The following is a 23552-nucleotide window of genomic DNA, read 5'->3' as shown; positions in this document are numbered from 1 at the left end:
ATCTATGTTTGTTTTGTTTTCGTTTGATATGCGTGGGAAAGCATGTAAATCTTCCCATGCATATTCTGCGCAACTTAATGTAACAAACCAAGTGGGTGGGCCAAGGTTTCTGATCATACAATGTACATCCCCATGGCGTTGAAACCAGTACTCCTTACTACCTCGCATATTTGCTAATAGATCTGTAAGATTTGCCTGTAAAACCTCATCTTTTTGTTGAACTTTTTGTAATAATTGTGTGGCTGTCATATTTTGAAAGTGTGATCCTGATTTTAATATGTGTGCAACTCTGTAACATAAAGTTGCTAGTTCACTTTCAAAGAGTAGGTGGAATATGTATTCCACATTTTGTCGAAATCTGGGATCTTCAGAATACATTAGTAATGAGCGATATTCTGATGCTGATATTTGAACAGGTCTATCATCGTATCCTCCTCCTTTGCCAGTAGGAAAGAGTAGAGGAAAAGCACGTGCTTCTATACTTTTTTCCCATATGCTGATTGGTGATCCTTTTGTTTGATGCATTTGGTACGTTTCCAGTGCATCTTCTATGGTGTCATTAGAGTGCAATGGGTGAATTGTATACTGGTCTAAAGTGTTTGCTATTGTAGCTGGATCTAGGAGCTCAAATTGACCAGTTTCTTGTGTCTCTTGAATTATTTCATTTGTATCTTTCAAATCTTCTTCGATATTAATTTCTTTGTAATAATCATTATTCTCTTTCAGATATTGCAGGGCTTCTCTAACTTTATGTAAATCTACCAGTTGTTGCCATTTTTTTTTTGTCTTTTGTAGGTACTCCATTTACCAAGATAATTAAAGATTGTTGCATTGGACGTTGCACTCCTAGAGTGTGCACATTTTCTTTTAGATCTAATGGTAAATACACTACTTTTCCACGAATATCTTTCACTAATTCAGAGGGAGGTAATTTTGCAGTTTTTGGTTGAAGGCATATTATTGCTTGAAATGGATGAACTGTTTGAATTATGATGCTCTCATATAAATTAAGTTGTTGAAGGAGTTTTGGTAGTGGATGTAATTCCAAGTTATTTGAGATAGCACGTGAAGGAGTTTGGTTGTTGTCAAGTTTGGTAGTGCAGTAACTGCAAAGTATTATGGGGTCAGTTGTTTTGTATTTGTTTTCTGCTATAAGGTAGAGAGCTAATTCAAACCATTTAGAATCTTCATTGTCTTCTATTTTGTATGAAAGGTCTATAGTTTTTGTGTTACTTTTATAACACGTTCTGCGGCAACATACACACACGTGGTTTGGTACTTCAGCTGAAGTGCTTTGAAATTTTAGTATTTCTTTTTTGTATGTGTGTAGTGAAAGGTTGCCATGTGCAGATTTGTTACGAAGTTGGTTGACAGCTAATTCATCTTGTAAGTGGGTTCATTTCCAAAATATTTTTTCTGTATATACTCGATTTCTTCTAGTAGGTCTTTTGCTGTACCATGTAGAAGAATGTTATTTAAATTGGCTAGTGCTAAAGCATGACTTTTTGCATAATACAGTTTATAAACTAGATTTCTTATACTTGCATGATGTGTTGATATCCTTTTGATATCATGGAAGGTTGTTTTGCGAACATTTATTTGGGAATGTTACACATTGACGTGCATGGCGATGTGTAAATTAGATGTTCTGATTCAGTCCAATGGAGGGGTAAATCTAAGTTTTCAGGGCATATTTTTGTAAGGAGTACTTCTTGTTCCATTATGGTATTATTAACTTTTTCATAACCTCGACCACTGCTATGTATGGCAATTGTATTTGTTTGCTTTTGTTTGTACGCTTCTTCATTAAAGTATGGTTCTGTGCTTGTAGTGTGACTCCATTCACCTTCACAGATATTTAAGAAGTTATTTCTGTTCACATTTCATTTATTGAGAAGTCTTTTTTGAAATTTAGTTATTAGTTTTGTTAGTGGTTTAATTCTGTTTAACACAACAATAAATCAGTTTCTTTTGAGAAGAATTGCACTGTCTATCAATGCTTCTAAGATTACTTTCCTACGATAGGTTTGAAGTGTTGAACCTGGTTTCTCTCCTGTTTTTATCAGATTTTGAAGGACTTTGTCACGGAACATTTTGGCTAATATACTTTTCTTGGTATGCTTACTTTGTACTATATCAAGATTTATAGAAGACGTTTTATTTGTAGTGATAGTTGATTTTCTGTTAATAGTTTTTTGGGTCGTTTTACTTTGTTATAGAGGCGGCAAAGTTTTTGCACTAGAAACTTCTTCTGTTTCACAACATGACTGTATTAGCTGTTGTGTTTCAACGTTTTTTACAAATTCTGCTATAGATGGGTGTTTATGTTGGAGACTTTTCTTTTCATTTGCTCTACTTCTGCGTCCCTTTCTACGGAGTTGCTTTTTGGTGGGCATTCTTTAGCGTCTGTTGAAAAAAATACAGAAGGTATGGGTTGGGGTTTTCTGCAATGCATGTGTGTTGTGTGCATGGTTGTTTGAGTAAGATGATAAAGATGTATGTAATGGTGTGTGATTGTGAATTGGGAAGTTGAACTACTAGGGATGGGTATTCTTCAATTAATGTGTTACTAAACTGGGGTTCAGATGACAGAAAAAAGTAAGCCGGTGGTGTGGAGAAGAATAAATAATATAGGTAAAGCTATACAATTAAAACAGTTGTTTGTTCTACAACATCTACATTCTAGCGGCTGAGTTGGGTAATTTGTGTGCTGAAAAATAGGAATTTGAGGGCCATTCTGACAGGACATCACTGTTTAAGACGGGGGGATTTTTGGTCAGAATGGTGCAGAATCTCTATTTTTAGGCACAGAAATACCATGAATGCACCGTACAGTGCGTGCGAGTTATAAATCAAATATTATGGTAACAATCTACTTACTTTTTTTCAAAAATCAGTAGTTTGCTTCTTAGTTGTTCTTTGTAAATCAAAATCGGCTGCTTCTATTCAAGAGAATGGGCTTCAATGCAATTGTAAAAGAAAGAAATTAGTAATTTGATTGCTATATAGCACTGTTTTCATTTCAGACATAGATTTTTTTAAATTGAAATGCTCAGCGCCTTCCTGAAAACCATTAAAACTATATTATGACTAAGAGTAGGAAAGAAAATATCTTTACTATGGTTTGTGGAATTCATAATCTACCAACGTATACCACTATTCTTGTAACTAAGCTTTTCCACGTAATAGTGAGTCATTGTCATCATAGCTCTCAACCATGTGTGTCGCAAAGGCGGGTGAAATCACCTGATTTTGTTTTTGGCGGGTGAGACGCCCATTGGAATGAATGGGCGTGCAGGAGGCTTGGCGGGTGAGTCAGTCCTTTACAAGGCGGGTGACACCCGCCAAAAGCATGTGAGTTGAGAGCTATGTGTCATAGCCTGCTTTTACACGTAATAAAGTGAGTGAATGTCATAGTCTGCTTGTCCTATATAAATGTATGTAAGTACTTATATAAACGAAAAAAATTAAAACCAATGATGTGTTTGTACAAATATTATTGTTTGAGATTTGATCATAGAGTGTGTATGTTATTTTGTGTGATTATATGTCGTGTATATATTTTATTTCAAACATTTTAGTTTAATAGTATTTGCATGTGTGTGTGTGTATGAAGAAATTTAACGATATAAAGGTTTGTAAGTGACAGATCATTATAGGACAATGAAACAATGATCGTCCATTCATTTTTCAGATTATAGAAGGTAAAAGTCGGTTAGAAAATGTGTTCATGTACTGTGTAGAAAATAAGCATACCTGTACTTTCTGTTCATGTATATGGATATGGACCAAGCTGCAAGTAGAAATATTGGAGATTTGTATAGTATTTCTCGTAGATCGTGGTTGTCAATGGTATGAGACTTGTACTCCGAGAGATACACCGTACATTTGTAGTGCTGCTCTATGATGATGCAGTTACATGTAGAGTTATTGGATTTGATTGGTGGATGGTCATGTGATTGCTTAGCTACATCCAATGAGGGAATGGCACAGAGAGTGAAATCGAAATGGTAGAAGGGCTGTATATGTTACGATATGTTCGCGGACATGGCGGTAGTTCTAGGACACCACATATTACATCCTGGGAATTTGGGGAGGGGAGGTATGGAAATGAGATTGGATGAAGCAAGGGATTGGTCAGTAAAGTTTAGTGAGTGTGTTGTGCTAGGAGAGGTTTTCTCAGGTATTGTTTTTGCAGAGAGAATAACAGATAGCTATGGCTGAGTGTTTCAAAACACAGATTGTATGGATTTTGGGAGACTCGTGGATTCATTGGTTGAAGGTGCATGCAGAAAGCTGTGGAGTATCTATAAATCTTGGATTCCCACATGTGGAAGTGCACTGGCATGGAGTGCGTGTAATGAAGTGGTTGGACTTGCTACCTCTCTGTGCAACTTTGAAGAAAGAGGAACATCCAGACATAATTGTAATTCATTGTGGAGGGAACAGTTGAGGACATGTGTCTGGAATTTCTTTGCAATTTTCAATGAAAGAAGGACTTCAGAAGATAATGGACATGTTTCCAAACTCTAAAATAATTTTTTCACGGATTGCGCAGAGACAAGTGTGGCTTCGTTCTTTCTCATGTGGTCCACAAATGGAGAAAGCAAGGCGTAATGTTAATAAGGCTGTTTGTGCCTTCCTAAGAGATTTTGGCATGTCCTCTTTTAACAATGAAAATATTTTGTTTCGTACTACATACATTTTTCGCAAAAATGGAGTCCATTTTACTTATGCTGGCAATCGGATTTTTCTGAGAAATCTACAAAATGCATTGCGACCTTTTTTAGAAATACAGCATTCGTTTTGAAGTACGTCCTACGTAGTTAAAATGTTTAACATTCAAACACCTCCCAAAGGCTCTTTTCAGAGCCACCACTTCCTGTTACAGAAAAATGCATTAGTTTCAATAGGGTAGCAATGCAATTGTTTTTCTGTTAGCGGACCGTCTGCAGACTTTCACGAAATGGAAATGGCTATGCTTTATGTATCTTCACTTCTATTTTTTAACTGTGAAAGGCGGCTCTGAAAAGAGCCTTATTTTTTTTTTTTTGATTTTTGTTATTTTGTGTTTTTTTGGTTCTTTTTATACACGACACACTAGGAGAGGAGGGAAAGGAGGGTAAAGGGAGGGGGACACCAACCAAAGGGATAAGAAAGGGCGAGCTGAGAGAGGAAGATGTAGAGTGGGTTTTATTTGGGTAGTGAGCAGGTCTTCTGGTGCTCTGAGACGATCGTCTCAAAAGCACTCCGAAGTCGCTCCCCCCTGTAGAGTACTGTGTCACAGGACACACATACAACTGTTACCCTCGAAAGGTAAGGGTCATCAGAATTCTGTATGGCTTGTGAGGCAGCTTGAGGAAGACGCTGTCCCACAGAGGTGTTCCTTGCGGTGACAGGATCAGGAACGGAGGATGAAGTAGAGGCAATCAACCTACTACGCTTCTCGCAAGGTACAACCTTGCGAATGGCCCCAGTGTGGAATGAGCGCAGGTGTCGCTTCATGGTAGTGGTCCCAAAGCTATACGAACCGTGCTTCCCGCGACTGAGTACCATTTTGCACTCATTACAGGTGACACGGTTCGCATGAGACTTAGGACCGTTTCCATGAATGGTAAAGAACTGCCACACCCAAGATTCACACCGACGGCAGGTAGTAGGGATTTCCTCTACCTCATTCTCGTCATCCTCTTCTTCCTCCTCTGTATCCTCACTCCTGTTCCCCTCTTCAGGCCCTTGGGGAAATGGTGGTGGTGGAGGGGGTGGGGGTGGCGCTGAGGCAGCTGTAGCACCATGTGGTAATAGTCGAGCCATGCATGTCATAGGCTTGGAGACGGAAATAGGGTGAGGGGGGACAAGTGCAGGTTGGACAATGGTGTGCTGTTGGGGGTTTCACATCATTTTCCACAAAGTTTTTCAAATCCATAACATTTTGCATAAGGTCGTCCATTTTTTGATTAATCTGCTGTTGAGTGATATCCTCTGATTGTTGTTGTGAGATGCTTGGAATTTTTGTATGGTCTGTAATAAAAAAAATGTATATGTTAAATGTATACAAAATAATATGTATTAATTGGTTTATATAGTAAAGTGTGTACCATTAGGTGGACTATTTTCTAACATTTCCTCTCGTGGGAAATGCTCCTCTAGCCAGTCGACAGTACTACACATTTCTGTGAGAAAACAAAAAAGTAATATGTTTTTTTTTCTAATATAGAAAGTTTATAAATATATGAGTAAAAAGAAGTGCACTTACTATGTCTGGTGAGATATGTAATCAGTAATGTATACGTCTGGTCTTGCTGTTGGTTGTGGAGCGTCTGTGAGGTAATTATGGTGGAAGCCACTTTATCTTCTTTTGGTATATTCCATTTTAAAACATATTGGGGGTAATTCATAGAATTCAGCGCACAAGTGGCGCACGCGACTGGTGCACAGTGTGCACGTGCGAATCCCTGCGCCAGCCGTGTGCACCAAAACCCATTTCCACGCACAGCGTATTCATGGATTCCAGCTACCAAAACCATCCGTGGCGCACAGTGGCGCAGCGACCCTGCAGCAGCGCCAGTTACGCCCCAAGAACGCAGGGAAAAGCCATCAAAATCCCCAATCCAGCGCAAAGGGCTGCGCTAACCCTGTACCAGCACGGCAAGCGGGCTACGTGTATCACTGGGGTGCGCGGGAAGTACCTCACGTCATTTCAGCTGGGTACGTGCATTTCAGGGGTGCGCGGGAAGTTTCACACGTGATTCCATCAGGGTACGTCTATTTCAGGGGTGCGCGGGAAGTTCCACATGCGATTTCAGCAGGGTACGTGTATTTCAGGGGTGCGCGGGAAGTTACACATGCGATTTCAGCAGGGTACGTGTATTACAGGGGTGCGCTTGAAGTTCCACACACGATTCCATCAGGATACGTGTACATCAGGGGTGCGCAGGAATTTTCACACGTGAATTCAGCAGGGTACGTGTATATCAGGGGTGCGCGGGAAGTTCCACATGCGAATGTCCAGGCTATGTGTATTTCCGGGTGCGCGGGAAGTTCCACACGCGAATCTCCTGGCTACGTGTATTTCGGGGTGCGCGGGAAGTTACACACGCAAATCTCCTGGCTACGTGTATCTTGGGGTGCGTGGGAAGTTTCACACGTGAAGTCAGCAGGGTACATGTATATCAGGGGTGCGTGGGAAGTTACACACGCAAATCTCCTGGCTACGTGTATTTCGGGGTGTGCGGGAAGTTTCACACGCGATATCAGCAGGGTACGTGTATTCCAGGGGTGCGCGGGAAGTACCACACGCGAATGTCCTGGCTACGTGTATTTCGGGGTGCGCTGGAAGTTTCACACGCTAATCTCCTGGCTACGTGTATTTCGGGGTGCGCGGGAAGTTACACACGCAGATCTCCTGGCTACGTGTATCTTGGGGTGCGTGGGAAGTTTCACACGCAAAGTCAGCAGGGTACATGTATATCAGGGGTGCGCGGGAAGTTTCACACGCAATATCAGCAGGGTACGTGTATTCCAGGGGTGCGCGGGAAGTTCCACATGCGAATGTCCAGGCTACGTGTATTTCCGGGTGCGCGGGAAGTTCCACACGCGAATCTCCTGGCTACGTGTATTTCGGGGTGCGCGGGAAGTTACACACGTGAATCTCCTGGCTACGTGTATCTTGGGGTGCGTGGGAAGTTTCACACGTGAAGTCAGCAGGGTACATGTATATCAGGGGTGCGTGGGAAGTTACACACGCAAATCTCCTAGCTACGTGTATTTCGGGGTGTGCGGGAAGTTTCACACGCGATATCAGCAGGGTACGTGTATTCCAGGGGTGCGCGGGAAGTACCACACGATAAATTTCCTGGCTACGTGTATTTCGGGGTGCGCGGGAAGTTCCACACGCTAATCTCCTGGCTATGTGTATTTCGGGGTGCGCGGGAAGTTACACACGCAGATCTCCTGGCTACGTGTATCTTGGGGTGCGTGGGAAGTTTCACACGCAAAGTCAGCAGGGTACATGTATATCAGGGGTGCGCGGGAAGTTACACACACGAATCTCCTTGCTACGTGTATCTTGGGGTACATGGGAAGTTTCACACGCAAAGTCAGCAGGGTACATGTATATGAGGGGTGCGCGGGAAGTTCCACATGCGAATGTCCTGGCTACGTGTATTTCGGGGTGCGCAGGAAGTTTCACACGCGATATCAGCAGGGTACGTGCATATCAGGGGTGCGCGGAAAGTATCACAAGCGATTCCATCAGGGTACGTGTATTACAGGGGTGCGAGGGGAGCACCACACGTGAATTGCACGTGTGGGTCCTCCCAGGTGTTCCCTCTACACCCTCCACGGCCCCTGTAGGTGGCTCACACCACAGGGGCCTACCCTGCACATGTCCTGCAGGCACCCCATCCACCATGGCCATGCCCCCCAGCCAACCCACATGTCAACTTGCACTACTGCCCACGAACACATGTCCCCCTGCACCCCCAGCCACCAGGGGCACCCTCCACCAGGCCCCCACCCATGTCTCCCACCACCCCCACCCCCAGCAGTGCAGGAGCAGCCTCCACCAGGCCCCCACCCATGTCCAACTCATGTCCCCACCACCCCTACCCCCCCAGCACTGTGGGGCGCCTGCCAGCAGGCCCCCACCCATGCCCAACTCATGTTCCCCACCCCTCCCACCCCCCAGCACTGTGGGGCACCTGCCAGCAGGCCCCCACCCATGTCCAACTCATGTTCCCCACCACCCCCACCCCCCAGCACTGTGGGGCACCTGCCAGCAGGCCCCCACCCATGTCCAACTCATGTTCCCCACCACACCCACCCCCCAGCACTGTGGGGCACCTGCCAGCAGGCCCCCACCCATGTCCAACTCATGTTCCCCACCACCCCCAACCCCCAGCAGTGCAGGGGCACGCTTCACCAGGCCCCCACCCATGTTCCCCACCACCCCCACGCCCCAGCAGTGCAGGGGCACCCTCCACCAGGCCCCCACCCATGTCTCCCACCACCCCCACCCCACAGCAGTACAGGGGCACCCTCCACCAGGCCCCCACCCATGTCCAACTCATGTCCCCACCACCCCCACCCCCCAGCAGTGCTGGGGAAGCCTCCACCAGGCCCCCACCCATGTCTCCCACCACCCCCAGCCCCCAGCAGTGCAGGGGCACCCTCCACCAGGCCCCCACCCATGTTCCCCACCACCCCACCCCCCAGCAGTGCAGGGGCACCCTCCACCAGGCCCCCACCCATGTCTCCCACCACCCCCACCCCCCAGCAGTGCAGGGGCACCCTCCACCAGGCCCCCACCCATGTCTCCCACCACCCCCACCCCCCAGCAGTGCAGGGGCAGCCTCCACCAGGCCCCCACCCATGTCTCCCACCACCCCCACCCCCAGCAGTGCAGGGGCACCCTTCACCAGGCCCCCACCCATGTTCCCCACCACCCCACCCCCCAGCAGTGCTGGGGCACCCTCCACCAGGCCCCCACCCATGTCTCCCACCACCCCCACCCCCCAGCAGTGCAGGGGCACCCTCCACCAGGCCCCCACCCATGTCTCCCACCACCCCCACCCCCCAGCAGTGCAGGGGCACCCTCCACCAGGCCCCCACCCATGTCCAACTCATGTCCCCACCACCCCCACCCCCAGCACTGTGGGGCCCCTGCCAGCAGGCCCCCACCCATGTCCAACTCATGTTCCCCACCACCCCCACCCCGCAGCAGTGCCGGGGTAGCCTCCACCAGGCCCCCACCCATGTACAACTCATGTCCCCACCACCCCCACCCCCCAGCACTGTGGGGCACCTGCCAGCAGGCCCCCACCCATGTCCAACTCATGTTCCCCACCACCCCCATCCCCCAGCACTGTGGGGCACCTACCAGCAGGCCCCCACCCATGTCCAACTCATGTTCCCCACCACCCCCACCCCCCAGCACTGTGGGGCACCTGCCAGCAGGCCCCCACCCATGTCCAACTCATGTTCCCCACCACCCCCACCCCCCAGCAGTGCAGGGGCACCCTCCACCAGGCCCCCACCCATGTCTCCCACCACCCCCACCCCCCAGCAGTGCAGGGGCACCCTCCACCAGCCCCCCACCCATGTCCAACTCATGTTCCCCACCACCCCCACCCCCCAGCACTGTGGGACACCTGCCAGCAGGCCCCAACTCATGTTCCCCAGCCAACATGTCATCACAATCTAGATCCCTGGTCCCTATGGTCAGCCTCCAAATGCAAAACACCCACCCGAGTATTGCATCCACCCACTCAGAAATGGCAATTACATGACAGAACACCAATTGCAAGTTTCGAAACAAACACATGTCCCTCACATACACCCAATGGGTGTCAGTGAATCTCAAAACCCATATCATGATATGCATGAAACCAATGATATGATACTACACATTGAAGTTCGATAAAAAATATGTATTAAAGGAAACATAAATAGATTCAAAAATAAAGAAACAGAAATGGGAATGTACAAAAATGAAAAGAAGCATGTCCGTGAAAAAAAGCAAAACCAAAAATCATAATCCAAAGTAATGGTGTCCAAAGTCACTGTCCACAAAAGAAAATCCAATGGGAAATAATAATTGAAAGCCATTGCTCCATGGGTAAATTGTGAAAGAAAAATAAAATCCAACAGTGAACTATGTACAGACAAACAAGCCAGGGTCCATTATCCCAACAAAAGAAATGAAACCTATCTAACAACACTAACTAATAAAATAAACTATCTACAAAAATGTGGCCAATGTCCAAAAGGTCCAAAATAAATCAAAAAACAAAGGAAACCTAACACTAACTACATAACTATGTACAAGGGCAGCGGGCTCGTCTGACGGCTCACTTTTGGATGTCCTGGGCCAGGGCATCATCGAACTCCTGCTCAATGCCCCGGAGGCGGTCCTCCTCTATGGCCTCGAGGGACCGCAGGGCCGTCGACGTGTCCACCTCCAACCCCCTGCGGATTGCCTCGAGGCATTCGGCCCGCCTCAGGGCCCTCCGCATGGAGTTCTCCACCCTGACCATTGTGAGCAGTGCCTCTTCCGCCCGCTGCCGCTCCGCATCTATGGCGTGGCCCAACCGCTGCCACACGGAAGACACTCTCTGTCCTGGGTCCTCCTGCCCTCCGGCCGATGCCTGCCCCTCCGATGTTGAAGGCCCCGAGCCTTCATGGCTCCCACCACGTTGCTGCTGCTGCTGTGCCTCTGCCCGTGCACTGCCTCCTGCTGCCTGCACATTCTCTGCCGGCTGGGGTGCAGTCGTTGATGTGGCCACCCCTGCTGGACGTCCGACTCCCGACTGTGGCAGGGATGACTCCTCCACCAGCCTGGCCGCACCGTCAGAGGCAGCTCCACAGGGCAACCAGGTGACTGATGGGTGGGATGATGGCACGGAGGACGACTGGCGCGTAGGGGGTTCAGTTGAGGAGGGGGTCGTAGCAAGCCCCATCAAACGGAGGAATCCGGCCTGGGTGACCTGTCCCAGTAGGCTGACGTGGTCAACGAGCCATTCGAGATGACGTGCAGTCTCCTCATGAAAAGACTGCAGGTCATCTCGCATGGCCCGTTGATGCAACGCCACACCAGTCAGGACAGGCTCAACCCAGACCCGGATAGACTCGTCCGCAGGCAGAGAAAGGCCAGTTGTCGTTTGTTCATCCCCTGCCTGAAAACGGGTCTGGACGTAGGCATCCCTGCTGGTGCAAGATGATGCAGGGACAGGATCAGGGACAGGATTGCACACAGGCACCTCCGCGGCGGCCTGTGCTGCCTCCTGTCCCTGGTCCATAAACACAAGGGTGTGCCTGAACATACAAAGTCAAAAAATATCATTTGTGGAGCTAACAGTATTATTCTCCTGGTAGCCTAAACACTAGGTTAAATCAAATTCAAAATGTACTGGTCTCTCACCAGTCAAAGTAAACTTTATGAGAAAAAAAGGGGGGAAAAGTACATTGGCATAAAAAAATTATAAACTTGCTTTAATTGTTAGTTTGTAACAAGACAATGTGTCAATTTAATAAGTACATACAACATGAAAAACATAAAAAAAAATGCAATTTACAAAGAGAAAGAAACAGGACTATTTAGTCCATACAATCAATGCGAGCAGAATTTATGCAAAGGTTCACAGAAGTAGGGGTACAACCCCACTAGGAAAAAAACATGGGAACCCAATATATGGGAAATGACAAAAAATGATTTGGTGTTAGCAAAACAGTGAATACATTTTAAATCATAAGAGTTTTCCGAGATAGCTAATAAAACTTAAACTATCCCTAGCTGACCCTTACTTGTCTAAAGGCTCAGATTAAACAATTTCATGAAAATGGCACAGTACATGCGCCAACCAGAGCCTTATTATGGCTACAACTGGTCCTGCACGCACTGCACCACTAGCACCAGTGGGATCCCCACCTCCAGACCCCGTCTCTGTTGCTTGCACGGCCTCCTCCTCCACCAAAACCCCCACCAACCTGGATGACTCTGTGCCATCTTCCCCCATTGGGCCCTGTGGGGTCCCAGCTGCCCCTTCTGCTGCCGAGGAGTCCAACTCCAACCTCCGCCTCTTGGACCTCCCCCCGGCAGCTGCGGCCTGGGACGCGGCACCTGACTCCTCACTCCCCGACGAGATGACAACATGGGAGGGGAGCCGGGCCTTGCATCTCCGGCTGGCGGTGGGATCCCCGCCACTGTGCTCCACAGCACCTTCTCCGCCCTCTTCATCAGTTGACGTTGCAGACAGGGAGAAATAAAACACAGGCATCAGGGCACTGTACAATGGACACATACACACATGACAGTTGTACATGAGTGGCATTGGCAAACCTCAGACATGCCATCACAATCCCCAACACACATGTCATTTCAACTTGCACACATGAGCCATACCACAGCCATATCGCAACTGCCAGCACCATCCATACACATACAACAGCATGAGCAGGCAAAGCTGAGCCAGACATCAAATGCAACACAGGAAGTGCACCACACATGTACACACACCACCACACTTGCATGCATGTGTACACCTCTGCCAAGTGTCGCAGTGTTCAGATGGGCATCCATGTCACATCTGCCAATCAGGCTTCCACATCCCGCTGTCACATGCATCCATGTTGCATCACTGTTGCACCCTTTGCAAATACACACAAATGCACATGTACACAGTGCTGATACATGCAGCTGAAAACAACATACATGTGTGACATCATGGACATGTCTACTTACATACACATTCATCCAAACATGTGTGCCCACACAACTGCATTTGGCATGCAAGCCTACACACACAAGCACCATCCATGTCTCACACATTAGAGTCCTCGCATGTGTTAGCCCCACGGCCCTGTACACCCCCACCCATACTCAACCACATACAAACAGATGTACAACCTGCACACTATTGAGACATCACCACATGCACAGCTCACAATCAGGATGCATGTACACTTACTGCTCGACTCCAGATGGGTCTGCCTCTCAAGGACCTGGACGTGGAGCGCTGGGGATATGCGTTTCAGGACCCTCATCGGATCTTCCGACAAGTGGCCCCGGCGCCCCTTGGCATCCGCTGCCTTCAAGAGGCGCCGGGCCTTGTTCAGGGTCCTGGACCTGAAGTCCTCCCAGCGCTTCTTGACATGTTGGAAGTCGCGGACTGCCACCCCCTCAGCGTTGATGGCAGTCACGATGTCAGTCCAGATCCGAGTCCGTCCTTCCTTGTCGGCACGGGAACTTCCGAAGAGGGCATCATATTGCCCCAGGACTTGCTCCACCAGGACACCAACTTCCCTGGCACTGAAGCTGGTGCCCCTCTGCCTCTCCGGCCTAGGGTTGTCAGTGGTGCCAGATGTTGCAGTGCCCGACATGACAACCCCAGAGGCAGGAGTGGGTGGGCAACTGGGTCCTGGGGCTGGGCTGTGGAGCGATGGAATCCCAGTCGGGAGTCTTCGGTTCCAGCAGGGATGGTCACAGCAACAGCACCCCTGGCTGATGTGCAGGCAGCAAATGGCAGGGCACGTGGGCAGCAGGCAGTCAGGCAGCAGCAGATGGCAGGTGGGAGCGTGCTCGGGGCTCTGGGGGGCAGTAGTTCGGCCTTCTGGGCAGGAGCGTGGTCTTCCGTGTGCTTACGCGTGGCCAGCTTGATACGGAGTGATTTGGCACGTGAAAATTCGGCACATCAGCGTGTAATTCGAGGAAAGGCCCTTAGCGCGTAAGCGCGTCTGCACGCATACGCAATTTCATTGGACAGAAGGCCCCGCAAGCGCACGCGCCCCTGTGACGTGACGCGCACAGGCGTGCATGGGCATTTCAGCGCACGTGAAAAACTGCACTTCCGCGTGTAATATTAGGAAAGGGCCCATGCGCGTAAGTGACGTGACGCGCGCGTGCGTTTCACTCAGCACGGGTTAAAGGTGAGCGGGCCCAGCAGTTCGCTGTACGTGCCTTTCGTGGAGACCGACGTGTGTTGCTGCTTCCTGTTGTTTCACGCGCCATCCCAACTTCACAGCTATCAAGGACGTATCTCTTCTTTTGGCGGGGGTATTGGCTATGCGTGTTTTTCTGCATCGTGCTAGTCAGACGGTGAGTCGCACACGCTCTTTTTCCCACTGCGGGTGCCCCTATGTATCGCACCCATTTTCGATGTCATAGTAGCCTGCGTGTCCCACGCGTACGCGTTATTCGTGTTACTGGGTGCCACCGCGTACTGCGGGAGGTTGAATCCACGCACGTAGGCTGCAGGGTTGCGTGCACAGTTTTACTGCAGTTTTGGGGTGCCTGAGCATTGCGTGACCCGTCACTACATCACCGGGGTCACATACAGCCTTGCAGGTGCGGGGGGGCTGTTAACATCTTGCTTCCCACCCCCTTCACCCCAATTGCCCAGGTCAATTATGCTGTACACCTCCCATTGGCACCACTCCATCTGTGCCGGCACTACTACATCTGTGCCATGGTTGGGAGGCCACCAAAGGTGAGGTGCGCCTCAGCTGGGCGTCCTCCTCGTGGCGGGCATGGTCGGGGATGTGGCCGTGGTGACCAGGGAGTAGGGGGACTCCAGGGTGTCCAGGGCGGCCACAGAGGGGGAAGAGGCAGGGGTGCGCCACTTGAGCACAATGTTGTGCCATGTGTCGGTGCAGTCATGCCACCACCCCCTCTGGTTCCGGGGGATGCAGCTTCTGCATCTGGCACTGGCGCCCGTGTGACCCGGCAGTCCATTCCATTGACTGCAACGGGCCGAAGGGTAGTGGTAGCTGCAGGTGCAGCTGTGGACACCGCCACCCAGGCTCGGGGTCTGCCAGCGCAGGCTGCGTTGGCACTTGAAGAGCCCTTGGTAGATCTCCAACAGGCCAGGGGGGAAACCATAGGGGCAGGCCGGGCTGCTCAGACCAAGACACATGTCCCTGGGGCAGTCATGTCAACTGCTGCCCCGAACATCCGGGTGTTGGCAAGTGCAGGGGCAGATGCACCCAACAGCACCCCGGTTGTGAGTCTGCCAACCAGGACCTTTGCGGTCAATGACCCTGCCACAGCTGAAGTTGCTGCGCAGGGTCCATTAGTGGGCACCCAGCTGCCACTGACACAAGTCAGGCCTTTGGTCGTCCCTCCACCTGCCACTCCCTTGGCTCAATCCACCGAACCCACTGGCCATACTGGTCAGGGCAGCATTAGCCAGCCAGGGTCTGCGCCACAGTCCAAGAGGAGGAAGATTGAACCTGCAGCACAGGCTGGGACCCCACACACAGCCACGACCTCCTGCACGTCGAGGAAGAAGCCTTTCTGTAAGCAGGAACTGGACTTCCTCGTGGACTACGTGCGGGGCTACAGCCGTGACATGCTAGTGGGTGCCAATAGTCAGACTACGGCTGCCCAACGTGACACCCACTGGAAGCATGTTGCAGAACATGTCAGTTCATTCGGCCATGAGGTGCGCACGGCGCAAGAGTGCAAAAAGCGTTGGAATGACATCAAACACAGCACTAAGGCTAAGCGTGCCTCTAATTACAACTTGACTCTGGTGACTGGCGGTGGGCCTGCACCAGAGGAGGAAGAGCTCACTCTGCATGAGGCACTCGTTGCAGAGTTCATACCACCTGAATTGGTCAAAGGAGTGGGAGAGATGCTGGACTTTGATGCCCAGTCCAGTGAGTGTTGATGCGTGTTTGTTGAGGACGTGTGTGTTTCACTTGTGGGATGTGTTGTGCATGATTGCCGCTACATGTGACGTGTACTTGGTTCTGATGTGTAAGTAATGCAATGCTTCCGTCATGCATGTCTCCTCTGCCTGCATGCGGGGACTCCATGTAGGCATGCTCCCTTGCCCCTCCTCCACCACTCTGCACCCCAGTTCCACCTTTGCACTGGTGTTCTTCAATCTTGGCAATGTGTAATTTCTTGTTCATGCGTCCTGTGTAGATGCTAACTTCCAGCGTAGAATCTGCCAGACATATGCTGTGTGGTACAGCCTTAGTACTTGATGCAGGGTATCTCACTTGTACTGTGCATAGGTCAGATGTCCCGCAGGGACATGAGTGCCCATTCATGCTCCATGTGCATTGCACACATGCCCCTATGTGTCCTTGACTGGATGATCACTGTAATACAAGTCCTTGGTTACATACATTGCCTGCCATCTCATCTGCCTTCCCATGTCAACTGTGGCTCAGTCCTGCGTTGCACACATGTTTAGGGTCTGACAATCTGTGTGGCTCACAGGCCTCAGCCTGTTCAATGGCCAAGTGACTCTGTCCAACTGTTGTTGTGTCTTCTTCACACATGGGCGGAATCCAGAGTTTTCATCATGTGTCCTGCTTACTGTCCCAGCATCATTGCATCATTTGCAGGGTTGTCACTTGAATCACATTCAGCTGTTGATGCCAGTCAACACTGCCTGTCAATAGACAGGTGTATGGTCAGCCTTTTGATACCATGCTAGGCATCCCTGCTTTGGTACTGGGGTGGAGGGGTGCTTGGCTTCTAGATATGGTACACATTGAATGCACAATGCATGTGATGTCTGAATTTGACATTGCACTGCCTTAACATTTCCTGGCACACACCATGGAGTCCTTGTACATGTAGGTAGTGAGTGGCGTACACATTTTCTGCACTGCATAGACCCACTTCCATGGAAACTGCCACCTTTCAACAGGTCTGATCACAGAAGCAATTCAAAGTTGACCCAGCATGCATTTTTGTAACTAGAGGGAAAGCCCTTGGAGTGTCAGAGCAGAGGGCTGTAGAGAACAAGATACACAGGTGGGTTTGCTCTGACAACTGGATTTTGGGGGGTACTCTTTTTTTATATAGTGCCCATTGGGTTATTTAGTCATGACACACGTGTTCAATCATGTGTAATAAAAGTGAAATCTAAACACTAATAGACTTACGGATTGACATCTTCATATAAAGTAAAGGTGCATTTATTCATTTTGCATTTCAACATAAATATTTGGTTTTTTACTTTTGCATTTAAATTTTTATAAATTCAAAGAAGTTTTTGGCAAACATAATTCAATTTTGATGCCTAGGAGTTAAAATCGTAACCACCACCTACTGGTGGCAAGTGACAAACAAGTTAAATTTAAGTAAACATATTCCAACCAATGTTCAAAACAGTATAAAGAGCTATTGGTTTTCTTTAGCCAGGCTTGGGGTGACCTAACACGTGGTCGACGTCCTGAGTTGAATCATAAGTTGTTTGGAGACAGTTAATAAGGACTTAGCAGAAGGTGGGCAGGAGGCTGGTCCTTGGACGTTTCGGCAAAGAAGCCTTCTTCTTGGGCCTGATATAGGTCGCCCTGGAAAGAAATCCGGGGGACTCTGTTAGTGTTTAGAATTAAAAATGATTAGAAAGTTTGTTAAACATGACATTTAAAAAGACTTGAGTTGTGAGGCATCATAGGCTAGGTTAGCCGGGGCACGCACTTAGGCAGAGCACAATATCGGCCCTAAGGGGGCTCACCTATACTTTGTAGGGTCTTGGTACGGTCCCCTGATGAGGTATGGAGGGAGCAGGACTGCAGGTGCCGTATTCGAATCTTGCGGGCTGGCTGCGAGTGATATTTCTACAGAGAGGAAAAGAGAGCGAGGAAGCCTAGTCAGTGTTATTGAAGTCGTGGGCTGCCTCACTGTGTAAGAGGGGGGGGGTGGGAGAGAAGGGAGTTGCTTTACCTGAATGGGTTCAGCGGTGCAGCGCAGGAGCTGTCGTGCGCTGGGCTCCCCTCATCTAGTCAAAAATAGCCTGAAGTGCTGGCAAAATTCGCCGGAGCTGTTCGCAGACGCCAGATGCGGTAGCGTTGTCGGGTGAGAGGGACTAAGCTCTCTCGGTCTGGTGGCGGGGCGCATGCGCGCAATGTGTATTGTAGTGCTAAGGGCGCGTCAGCGCAGCTGCGGGTTTTATTTTTTGGAACGAGCGGAAAAGATCGTTCGATCGTGTGGCAGAGCGCATGCGCACAGTGTATAGTGTTGTGCTAGAGGCGTGTCTGTATGGCTACTAGGTTAAGTATTGTAGCGAGATGATGATGTTGACTTAAACAGTAATGGATATTGCCGGGCCCTTGCGGATACATGCTGAAAGGTATATCTAAGGCGGTGGATGCAATATGCCGGTCCTAAAAAAGAAGTGAATGGCATCCGGCTAAAAGAATGAGGGCATTCCAACGTATGGATATGCTGGGAGGGTAAGAATGCGGAGGATAGAGGGAATCGGGGCACTTCATGATTGTAGCCTGTATACACCTTGGGGATGCAACGGGGTAGTGTGAGAGTGCATCATATGTAGGTGACAACATGTACCTGTAGGGTATATTTGTTAGTAGTAAGTATCACAGTTCTGCACCCAACACGGGCAGGAGCTTATTGGTGGCGGTATCTGGTTTGTTCCGCCTCGTTGAGTCCTGTGGGGATACTTTTAAGCTTGAAAATCCACCAAGCTTCTTTATGGTTCAGGGAGTTGGCAACGTTACTTGTGTTGGATACTAGATCGATAACCCACCAAAGAATGTCGTCTGGTCCATGGTGATTTTCAATATAATGTTGGACCAGGGGGGATGTCATGGATTTACATCTGATGCGGGAACGGTGTTCACCAATTCTTTTGTGGGCCTGCCGGGTGGTTTGGCCCACGTACCGTAATCCACAGGGGCATTCTATTATATAGATTACGTTGGCAGTTTTACAGTTAGTAAATTTTCTAAGTTGCCATTTCTTATCTTCTATTTTGAAGTGGTTCATTTTCTTTGTGAATCGACAGACTGTACATGTACCACATGGATGATGGCCTTTTATTTCCCGCATGCTCCAGATGGTGGATCTTTGGTTCTTGTTTTCTAGTCTTGCATGTGTCAGGATATCTCTAAAGTTCTTGGACCTCTTTAGTGCCATTCTTGGTATTTTTTCCTCCAGTAGGCTTAGTTGCACCAGCGGCCAGAATTTCTTTACGATGCCTTTGATTTTAGTGGTGTCCGAGTTGAAGGTCGAGACGAAAGTTAGGATGTCATCTTGTTGTGTATTAACTGCTTTTGGTGTTAGCAAGTTTTCTCTGGGCGTATACTTTGCTCTTTTCATGGTCTTTCTAATGAGTTTCTTTGGGTATCCTCTGTCCATTAGTTTTTCTTCTAGGTTTTTTGCATGTTTCTTGTATTGTTCTGGTTCTGTGCAGTTACGGCGTAATCGTAAAAACTGTCCATATGGGAGGTTATCCCGTAAGTTTTTTGGATGGTGACTGTTATAGTGTAACAGAGTGTTGCGATCTGTTTGTTTAGTGAAGAGATCGCATATCAATGTTCCATTCTTATCCCTAATGCAGAGGTCTAGGAAGTTGATCGATGTATTGTTGCTTTGCATAGTAAATTGGATGTTTTGGGATTTGGTGTTAAGCCAGTTAAAGAACCCAATCAGATTCGCTTCGTTGTCTTTCCATATTAGGATCACTTCATCTATATATCGGTACCATGAGACAATTTTATCGTGGAACGGATTGGATGTGCTAATGACATGTGCATGTTCAAATTCTGCCATGAAGATGACGGCTAAGCTAGGGGCAAAAGCTGCTCCCATCGCTGTGCCTTTTGTTTGGAGGTAAAAGTTGTCGTCAAATTGGAAGAAGTTGTTGGTTAGTGCCAGTTCTAAGAGTTCAACTATAAAGTTGGTAGGTACTCTTCTTTGATTCATGTGATGAGTCAGGTGGTGCCTGATGAACTCGACCGCTGCTTCTTGGGGAATGCTTGTGTAGAGGCTGACTATGTCCATGGTCACTAAAAGTTCTTCTTCTTTGTTGAACTTGAGACCTTCAAATTTATTAATGGTCGTCATGGTGTCTTTGAGGTAGGTAGGTGTTTGTTGACTCAAGGGTTTAAGGAAGTGGTCAATAAACTTGCACACAGATTCTAGTATTGAACCACAACCTGACACTATAGGTCTTCCTGGTGGCTTTTGGCTGTTTTTGTGAACTTTGGGTAGTGCATAGAACGCCGGTGTGCGATTGTCTGAGGTGTTCAGAAAGGTCTCTTCACGGTCCGTGATCCAGCCTTGCTCTAAGGCATAACTTGTTGTTTCCTGAATTTTATTCTTGATAGTTGCTGTGGGGTCTTTTCTCAGTTTTTTGTAATTTTGTTCTTCATTAAGTAGTGTCATAACCATCTCCTTGTATTGTGTTATATTTTGGATAACGATTCCTCCCCCTTTATCCGCTGGCTTAATGACAAGTTGTTTATTTTCTGATAGATTTTTTAGGGCCTTGCTTTCGCCTGTAGTAAGGTTACGCCTTGTACACCCACAACAAGGTCAATATCCACCACCACACCAGCTGCCTTTTTTAGGACAAATGGCCCCCAGAGGAGCATGCTGGGGGCCACCACAATACCCTCAAGCAATGCAGTTCCCCAACTACCCACAATGGGGACAACGGAACAGGAGAAAACGAACCAACCAACGATTCTAAAGAAAATCCCAATTTTCAATCTCTCCGGGATACCTCTATCCGAAGATGAAACCTCCATACTTACCAAAGGCCTATCCTTCGTTCCCACAAAACCAACTGATTGGTTCAATTTGGACACAGAACTCTTCATCCTGTTCAGGAGCATAAGAAGAAAAGTGTACTTCAAAGATCTAGACTCCCCCCAACAACAGGATGACACAGGTCTAAAAGTAAAATCCACCTTTAACCCCATGGACAATGAGATCCCAGGGTCCCTGTTAACCTTTGAAAAATGCATCACTAAAGAAATTAAAAAACTCCAAAGTCGACCACGAAGCACAAGGCGTAACCTTACTACAGGCGAAAGCAAGGCCCTAAAAAATCTATCAGAAAATAAACAACTTGTCATTAAGCCAGCGGATAAAGGGGGAGGAATCGTTATCCAAAATATAACACAATACAAGGAGATGGTTATGACACTACTTAATGAAGAACAAAATTACAAAAAACTGAGAAAAGACCCCACAGCAACTATCAAGAATAAAATTAAGGAAACAACAAGTTATGCCTTAGAGCAAGGCTGGATCACGGACCGTGAAGAGACCTTTCTGAACACCTCAGACAATCGCACACCGGCGTTCTATGCACTACCCAAAGTTCACAAAAATAGCCAAAAGCCACCAGGAAGACCTATAGTGTCAGGTTGTGGTTCAATACTAGAACCTGTGTGCAAGTTTATTGACCACTTCCTTAAACCCTTGAGTCAACAAACACCTACCTACCTCAAAGACACCATGACGACCATTAATAAATTTGAAGGTCTCAAGTTCAACAAAGAAGAAGAACTTTTAGTGACCATGGACATAGTCAGCCTCTACACAAGCATTCCCCAAGAAGCAGCGGTCGAGTGCATCAGGCACCACCTGACTCATCACATGAATCAAAGAAGAGTACCTACCAACTTTATAGTTGAACTCTTAGAACTGGCACTAACCAACAACTTCTTCCAATTTGACGACAACTTTTACCTCCAAACAAAAGGCACAGCGATGGGAGCAGCTTTTGCCCCTAGCTTAGCCGTTATCTTCATGGCAGAATTTGAACATGCACATGTCATTAGCACATCCAATCCGTTCCACAATAAAATTGTCTCATGGTACCGATATATAGATGACGTGATCCTAATATGGAAAGACAACGAAGCGAATCTGATTGGGTTCTTTAACTGGCTTAACACCAAATCCCAAAACATCCAATTTACTATGCAAAGCAACAATACATCGATCAACTTCCTAGACCTCTGCATTAGGGATAAGAATGGAACATTGATATGCGATCTCTTCACTAAACAAACAGATCGCAACACTCTGTTACACTATAACAGTCACCATCCAAAAAACATACGGGATAACCTCCCATATGGACAGTTTTTACGATTACGCCGTAACTGCACAGAACCAGAACAATACAAGAAACATGCAAAAAACCTAGAAGAAAAACTAATGGACAGAGGATACCCAAAGAAACTCATTAGAAAGACCATGAAAAGAGCAAAGTATACGCCCAGAGAAAACTTGCTAACACCAAAAGCAGTTAATACACAACAAGATGACATCCTAACTTTCGTCTCGACCTTCAACTCGGACACCACTAAAATCAAAGGCATCGTAAAGAAATTCTGGCCGCTGGTGCAACTAAGCCTACCGGAGGAAAAAATACCAAGAATGGCACTAAAGAGGTCCAAGAACTTTAGAGATATCCTGACACATGCAAGACTAGAAAACAAGAACCAAAGATCCACCATCTGGAGCATGCGGGAAATAAAAGGCCATCATCCATGTGGTACATGTACAGTCTGTCGATTCACAAAGAAAATGAACCACTTCAAAATAGAAGATAAGAAATGGCAACTTAGAAAATTTACTAACTGTAAAACTGCCAACGTAATCTATATAATAGAATGCCCCTGTGGATTACGGTACGTGGGCCAAACCACCCGGCAGGTCCACAAAAGAATTGGTGAACACCGTTCCCGCATCAGATGTAAATCCATGACATCCCCCCTGGTCCAACATTATATTGAAAATCACCATGGACCAGACGACATTCTTTGGTGGGTTATCGATCTAGTATCCAACACAAGTAACGTTGCCAACTCCCTGAACCATAAAGAAGCTTGGTGGATTTTCAAGCTTAAAAGTATCCCCACAGGACTCAACGAGGCGGAACAAACCAGATACCGCCACCAATAAGCTCCTGCCCGTGTTGGGTGCAGAACTGTGATACTTACTACTAACAAATATACCCTACAGGTACATGTTGTCACCTACATATGATGCACTCTCACACTACCCCGTTGCATCCCCAAGGTGTATACAGGCTACAATAATGAAGTGCCCCGATTCCCTCTATCCTCCGCATTCTTACCCTCCCAGCATATCCATACGTGGGAATGCCCTCATTCTTTTAGCCGGATGCCATTCACTTCTTTTTTAGGACCGGCATATTGCATCCACCGCCTTAGATATACCTTTCAGCATGTATCCGCAAGGGCCCGGCAATATCCATTACTGTTTAAGTCAACATCATCATCTCGCTACAATACTTAACCTAGTAGCC

Source organism: Ambystoma mexicanum, unplaced genomic scaffold (genome assembly GCF_040938575.1).
Source record: "Ambystoma mexicanum isolate Mex_15411 unplaced genomic scaffold, UKY_AmexF1_1 Mex_scaf68, whole genome shotgun sequence".
Taxonomy (NCBI): Eukaryota; Metazoa; Chordata; class Amphibia; order Caudata; family Ambystomatidae; genus Ambystoma; species Ambystoma mexicanum.
Note: the sequence above shows the minus strand (reverse complement) of the source record.